Source organism: Mastomys coucha, unplaced genomic scaffold (genome assembly GCF_008632895.1).
Source record: "Mastomys coucha isolate ucsf_1 unplaced genomic scaffold, UCSF_Mcou_1 pScaffold22, whole genome shotgun sequence".
In the NCBI taxonomy this organism is placed as follows: domain Eukaryota; kingdom Metazoa; phylum Chordata; class Mammalia; order Rodentia; family Muridae; genus Mastomys; species Mastomys coucha.
In genome coordinates this window covers 23529336-23536676 of record NW_022196905.1, presented here as the reverse complement: position 1 = coordinate 23536676, position 7341 = coordinate 23529336, and the positions used below count along the sequence as shown (strand labels likewise).

The window sequence follows — 7341 nt, the reverse complement described above, 5'->3', positions numbered from 1 at the left end:
CAGATAATGCCACAGAGGACTTAGCCCAATAGGAGCGGGTCCTGATTTTCTATGTTAGTGACCTCTCTCCGTTTCCCTTTCCTGGTTTTGCCAGAGGCCCTGCCTGTGGGTTTTGGGGAGGACAGGCCCTGGTCAGATGTGGCCAGGCAGATGCTGGTCAGTAGGTGGTGCTGTACCATTTCAGGCTCCGTCTTTGTTCCAACTGGAGGACCTGCATCATTGGGTATAGGCTGCTGACTGACCACTGTGGGGTCACATTCTGCAGGGTTGTCCTGACTGCCCAGAGAAGGCAGAGCAAAGGCCAGGATGGGGAGTCCATAACCCATGTTTCCCTTTGGGGCATCAGAGGCTGCTACAGGCTGGACCTGAAGGAGAACATTAGGGTCTGGAGTGAGTGCTGTGGCTCCTGGTCTCCTCTCTGGGTCCCCAGGCACTGCCAGTGTACCACATGGAGAGGAAGCCAGGAACAGGAGCCACAGTCTATGTTTCCCTTCCGGGAGGCAGGAAGGGGAAAGTGGGAGCCAGAGATGAACCAGGTCTGATCCAATGGGGAGTGAGTGTCCAGTACTGGAGGGGCAGAAGAAGAGCAAAATCCTTCTTAGGGAGTCTTAGGCGTGGATCTTCTAGAAGGTCTTTTCTGTGATGATCTTTAATGAAGCAGCTTTCTTGGACGGTCCTTGCTCCTTCATATTACTTTATTGGGGGTGGATATGAGTGTACACACTTTATTTTGGGTGAACCAAGGATTATCTACCTCTTGGGGAAAGAGTGTGAGAATACCCAGGAAGGGAAGATCATTGGCTGAAGGCTAAGGTTATCTAGGTACCATTTTAGCATGAGAAGAACTCTAGGTGCCATAGCACCTGACTACATGACTGAGTGTCCACGGTCCTCTCGATTGGGTGTCATCGTTACATGTTGCAGAGATGGTGCAGAGACAGATAGGAAGCGGCTCTACTCCCATGGTTCCCAAATCTCAAATCTGCTGGGGTTTGAGCTTACTCAACCTTACCATTCTTGTACCTGTCTGGTAGCATGATCCCACATGACCTACAGACCTCTGTGTCCTCTGGTGAGAGTTGGGGCTGAGAAGACCCCAAATTTCCTGTGCCATGGGAGGCCCTTCTCCCTACCATACTCAGGTCTTGGCCCTAGAGACTTCCTGGTGGATACTATGGCATTGCAGGTCTGGGTGGCTGGCTGAGCCTATGTCATGAGGACTTCAAGGGACCAGATCCGGGGTCTTTCTATGTTTTTGAAGACGGCCAGGGTGTGGAAGGTTGCCATGTGAGTGTGAGTCAGCTTTGTGTCTCTTGGCATATTCCTTGCCACCCAAGTAGCACCCTGGAGATAAGATGCTATCTACTAGATGAGATACCCTTGTGGGTCCTGAACTGGTGAGATGTCTGCTGGTACCAGGTATCTGGTCTGTACATAGGGGACACGTAGAATATTAGATGTTGTTTCAGGATTTCTATTGCTGTGAAGAGATACCAGGACCACTCTTATAGAAGAAAACATTTAATTGGGGATGACAGTTTCAGAGGTTTTGTCCATTATTGTTATGGTGGGAAGCATGGTGGGATTCAGGCAGACATGGTGCTGGAGAAGGAGCTGAGAGTTCTACATTTTGATCTGCAGGTAGCAGAAGGAACTGAGAGCCACACTGGGCATAGCTTGAACATATGAGAGCTCAAAGCCCACCCCCAAGGGCACACATTTCCTCCAACAAGGCCAAACCTCCTAATAGTGCCACTCTTTATGAGACAAGAAATCAAACAAATTAATGAGTCTATGGAGGAGATTCCATTTCAAACCACCACAGATGTGGTAGGCTGCTCTCCCGTGATGTTCTGGAGGGGAGGTTGTTGGTGAGGGTACAGCGCCACTGCTGTCTGCCTTGCTCCTCCTATTGGAGCGCCTCTGAGGCATATTTTAAAATGTACTGGAAAAACAAAACAAAACAAAACAAAACAAAACACGGCTCTCTTCTGGGGAAGGCACCTTCAGCCATCTCCTGATAGCTTCCCATTCAGATCTGAGCCTGGAGCTGCTTTCTCTGGCCTCTCTGTAGCTTTTGGGCACTATCATACAATCTCTTGTTCCCTTTTCTCTATATGGGAGTCCCTGAGAAGGAACAGGAGAGCAGGAATAAATAGAGTTTAAGTGCTGGGGCTTGGTGGTATGGCACATGCCTTTAATCCCAGCATAGAGAGACTTTTGGATCTTTGTGAATTTGAGGGCAAGTTCCAGACCAGTGAGAGCTACACAGCAAGACCCTGTCTCAAAAGAACAGCAGTGGCACTGGCAGCAGCAGCAGCAGCAGTAGCAGCAGTAGTAAACAAATAGTGGAGGTAGGTGCCTTTGTTGCAGAAGCCTGGAAGGGGAGATTCCCTGGGCTACAGCTCCAGGGTGCTGCCTGGTTGAAGCAGGCATGGCAGTGGTGAGGGCCTGAGTAGGGCAGCTCAAGCCTGGCTTCTACTCCAGGGTTTTGCTGCAGACCCGGAATCACCTCATGAGATCCTGGAGGCAGATGTGGGCATCACATCTGATTTAGAAGCCCATTCCTGTGGGGGGTGGGGAAGAGCTGTAGGGAAGGGGTGGGAAGAATGCTGGGGGAGGCCTGTGAGTGCTGGGGCAGGAAGGCACACAGTGAGGGATGGGGGATGGGCTGGCATCAGAGGCAGCAAGGCACACAGTGAGGGACTCCCTGTGTTGTGTATGGGGTCGGGCTGATGCTTAGTGGTCTGGATGTCTATGGAAAATGTGTGTATGCTTGTGTGTGTGTGTGTGTGTGTGTGTGTGTGTGTGTGTTTGTAGGCAAGGGGTCCCAGGGAAAAAGCAGACAGGCCTTAGTTTTGTCAAACTGTGTCAGGCACTGGTGGCCTTGGGGTGCAGGAGAATAGAAAGTGTGCTGTCAAGTGGCTGCACTGTAGCTGTGGCTGTGAGGGCTAAGGCAACCTGAGGAGTAGCTATGTGGGACTGGGAGGGAGAAGACTGGCTCAAACAGCCTATTTCTGGAGGCCCAGCTGCACTGAAACTTCCAAGCCACATACCAAGGCCCCGTCTGAGGACACGGCCAATGACACGCTTCCACATGTCAGTGATGTCCTCACTTACCATGGAGTGGTGCTGGTTGATGAAATTAATTAATTAATTAATTAATTAATTAGTTTCTTGAGACAGGACTTCCCCCTGTAACCAGCCCTGGCTGTCCTGGGCTCACTCTGTAGACCAGGCTGGCCTCGAACTTACAGATCTGCCTGCCTCTTCCTCCTGAGTTCAGGGATTAAAGACTCAAACCACTACACCTGGCTTTAAATTTATTTATTTTTTTGACGGACAGGATTCTATACAATTTTATCATTCAACCCGGTGGGAATCAGGTCTTTAAGAGACCTTGGAATTTCTTCTGTTAGATAAAAATTAAAATATGGATTATAAAACAGCAGAGGATCCATTTCCAATATGATGTGAAAAACTTTGTGTTCAGTTACCAGTGATAAAAATGTATATACATTAGCAAAGCCATTTAAAATTGCTTGAAATTGTCCTAAGGCCACACTGTGAGGGGATATTTATTAAATAGAATATGTCAGATCTGAATAAGGACAGAGAATCCACAGCTACAGTTGCCCCTAGCAAGGCTCCCGGACAGCTCCCAATCATGCAAAGTATCACTCACAAGGTGTGGGCCTCCAGTGATGTTCACCTCTACTCACAGCTCTGGGTTGCTGATGTTAAAAGTCTCCACAGGAGTGAGGTGTGAGCTGCTGTGAGGTCCCCGGAGAGAGAAATACCTCTTGTCCCCATCTGCTGAGAGCCGGGCACAAGGTGGGGTGGGACAGTGAGGGTGAGGGTGGGTGTGGGTGGGTGGGTGGTCAGGGACTCCTGACACTCTTGGCTACTGGATGCTTGAAGCACATCCAGAAACAGCAGTGTTAGGCGTGTCAGGGGTGGACTGGAGGTCTGGGTAGCTACACAAGCCTGGAGGGTGCAGAGGAATGTGGTGGCTGGTCAGAGGCCCTGCTCAAGCCTTCACAGAAATCAGTGAGCAACCCTGGAAAGGTCGCATTCAGGTCACAGGTACAAGGGGGTTGGGGGGGGAGGGCAGAGGTGAAGAGTCTGGAGTGGAGGGCAGCAGCTGGTGACATGCTTTCTAATACCAGCCTCCTAGGACGTGCAGGAACTTCTTGATGAGAAAAGTTCATCAGAGAGGGAAAATGCCTCTGATGCCCATGGTACCAAGCATCCCGTGTCATGCTGACTCCCCCACCCCCAGGCTTCTAGGGAGGCTGGGACTGGGCTGCTTCAGCATTTCCTTTTACAGTAGGTGGCCAAGGGGTTTGGTAATGCTGGCACTCAGCCATTCCAGCCCATTCTCTCAGGTGGCTTCCTTCTGCCTGGCACTCTCAATGGCTTTGAATCTGAGAACTTTCACTTAAACTGCGCTTACTGGCAAAGCAGACATTTGAGCTTAGGGGCTGTGTGCCAGGAACACAGTGAGGAGCTACTAGCTTGGCCGTGGTAATCATGGTCATGTTTTCCACAATTAGACTTTCCGAGTTTTCTTTTCTCTGTCCTTAGCAGTGATGGGGCATGGAACTCAGGCATCGTCTTCTTAATACTGAGGGGGCCATGCACCTATGCACCTTGCATTTACTGATGCCAGTCCTACATTGCCCAGCCATTTGGCTCTTCCAGTAAGTGAGCCATATCCCCAGTCTGAGATGCAGAACTCAGGATCTAGGATGGTCTGTCTCTCTCTTCCTTCTACCCTGTTCCTTTTTTTTTTTTTTTTTTTTTGCATAAACCTCCTGTCTACCCCCCACCCTGCCTTTTTATCTGTAGTTCTAGGGCTTGAACCTAGCACCTCATGTATGCTAGACAAGTTGTCTACCACCACACCCACCGTTATTACTGAACACTACTGAGCCCGCTCTGATCCAGGCCACACCAAGAACTTCATACTCATTTGTGAATTGCTATGCATGTAAGTTTATTGCATCCTGGGCTGTTTTGGATTGATTGCTGCACCCACGTCCACATCCATCCCTTCCTAATCCTTTACTTCATCTAGCAATCTTTCCACAGGTTTGCCTCAAATCAGACGTCATTGAACATGGAATACATCCAACTAGGAGGAAAGCTGTCCCTGTACCTTAGCATCCGCCTGGCTCATGCCTTCTAGGTATTTGTTTTGCAGGCTGTGAAAGGGCACCTGTTGCGTGGCTGTGCTAAACTGCAGGTCAGGAGCAATGGAGACAGGACACAGGGCTCTCTGCTTGCAGTCAGTGTGGATGCTGTGCTGTCAACAAGGCATGTTCATGGAAGTCTCTTTGATGTGGTGACCTGCTTTGCTGTAGAACCATCTTAGCTTCATAATTGGAGGACCAAATTCTCTTTCAAGGTATTAGCAACCCAATGTCTATTAGGTACAAGCAATTGGATGCCTTGGAAGTAGGCTTGTTTTCACTTATCCAGCCTCACGTGAACAGCACATGGGACAGTAGGAAGAAGGGTCCCCTCTCATTGTCTTTGCTCCCAGGGCATCCTCAGAGCCTTGGAGATGATTCAGGGGCCAGAAGAGGCTGTTCCCTGGAGAGGCAGGAGAAGGGGTCCTGTCCTGTAGGGGAGGGTTAGGCCCACTCTGCATCGTTCACCGCAGAAGCAGTTGTGCTTCAGCTGACCGTCAGTGGAAGATGGGAATGGAAGCAGAGGAACAGCTGAGAAATGTCACAGCCTCAGTGGAACTCTGGGCTGGAAATTCTGAGACATAAGGCAAATCAGATCATAATCATTATGGATGGTTTGAGCCGATCTAATTCCAAGACCGAGAGATTAAGTTAAACATACCCAAAGAAGAAAGAATGCACAGGCTTTCAATAACAGTTATTAAGGTTGGTATTACATGTATTTTTATCATCTGTTTGTCTGTCTGTCCATCCATCCATTCATCTATTTATTTTCCAGCTTTCCATCAAAGTAATAAAATACATGAGCCAATCACTTTAAAAAGAAAAAAGGTTTAGTTAGTTCATGTTTTTGGATCATTGTTGTTTGTCACAGTGGCAGCCTAGTACAGCACATCAGGACAGTGTGGCAGAGGCCCTGACAACAGGAAAGCAAAGAGGAAGGAGTACTGCCCCAGTGACCTAACTTCCTTTATTGGACACTCTCTCCTAAAGGCTCCACTATCTTCCAGTAGTGCTACAGGCTGAGAAGGTCGCTTTGAATGTATGGGCGTGTGGGGAAAACCGCAGCCTCATTCTTCCTTTCCTCCCTTTCTCACAAATATCAAGGTTTTAAATATTCATGTAAGATGGGTAACAAGGGAGGCCATACCAGCTGCGCGTTTGCACTGAAAAAAGAAATCAAAAGACAAGACAACCTGTATAGTTTTGGATGAGAGAGGTAGTAAGAATGGAAACCATAAACTATGAATTTATAACAGTAAAAAGCAGTGTGGGCACAGGGAGATGGGAAAGGAGGGTGGATCAAACAAGACAGAGTATGTAGGAAAATTCCATGAGGAAACCTAATTTATCCTGAGTAAAGAAAGGATAACAGCAAGAGAACCATTTATTCACCAAAATCCACTGAGATATGTTCACACACACACACACACACACACACAGACACACACACACACACACACACAGACATAGAGACAGACAGACACAGATATACACACACAGAGACACAGACACAGACAGACATAGACACAAATACAGAGACAGACACTGACACACAGCCACAGACACGCAGACACACACACACACATAGACACACACACACACACAGACAGACATAGAGACAGACAGACACAGATATACACACACAGAGACACAGACACAGACAGACATAGAGACAAATACAGAGACAGACACAGACACACAGACACACACACAGACACACACACAGACACACACACAGACACACACAGACAGACATAGAGACAGACAGACACAGATATACACACACAGAGACACAGACACAGACAGACATAGAGACAAATATAGAGACAGACACTGACACACAGACACACACACAGACACAGACACACACAGACACAGACACAGACACACACACACACAGACACACACACACAGACACACACAGACACACAGACACACAGACACACACACACACACACACACACACACACACACACAACAGGGGCAAGGAGGCAAAACTAGCGCCCTCAGCATGACCCTATGTGGGCATGGTCTACTCAGTGGCAACATGCAGATTGTCTTACCATTGACTTCCATGACTGATGGATTGAGTGAAGAGAATGCTGAGATGCTTCCTGGGGAGAACGCCATAACAGTCCCCCCT

The 7341-nt window shown here is 48.6% G+C and overlaps 1 long non-coding RNA gene across 1 annotated transcript; it reads right to left on the bottom strand.

The window, feature by feature from the left end:
• Window positions 1–4980: 4980 nt before the first annotated feature.
• LOC116070256 lies at window positions 4981–5906 on the bottom strand. The gene is made up of 2 exons (XR_004110326.1): window positions 5857–5906; window positions 4981–5769 (listed from the first exon to the last, which is right to left on the bottom strand). It is a non-coding gene; the product is annotated as an uncharacterized LOC116070256 (long non-coding RNA).
• Window positions 5907–7341: the final 1435 nt, after the last annotated feature.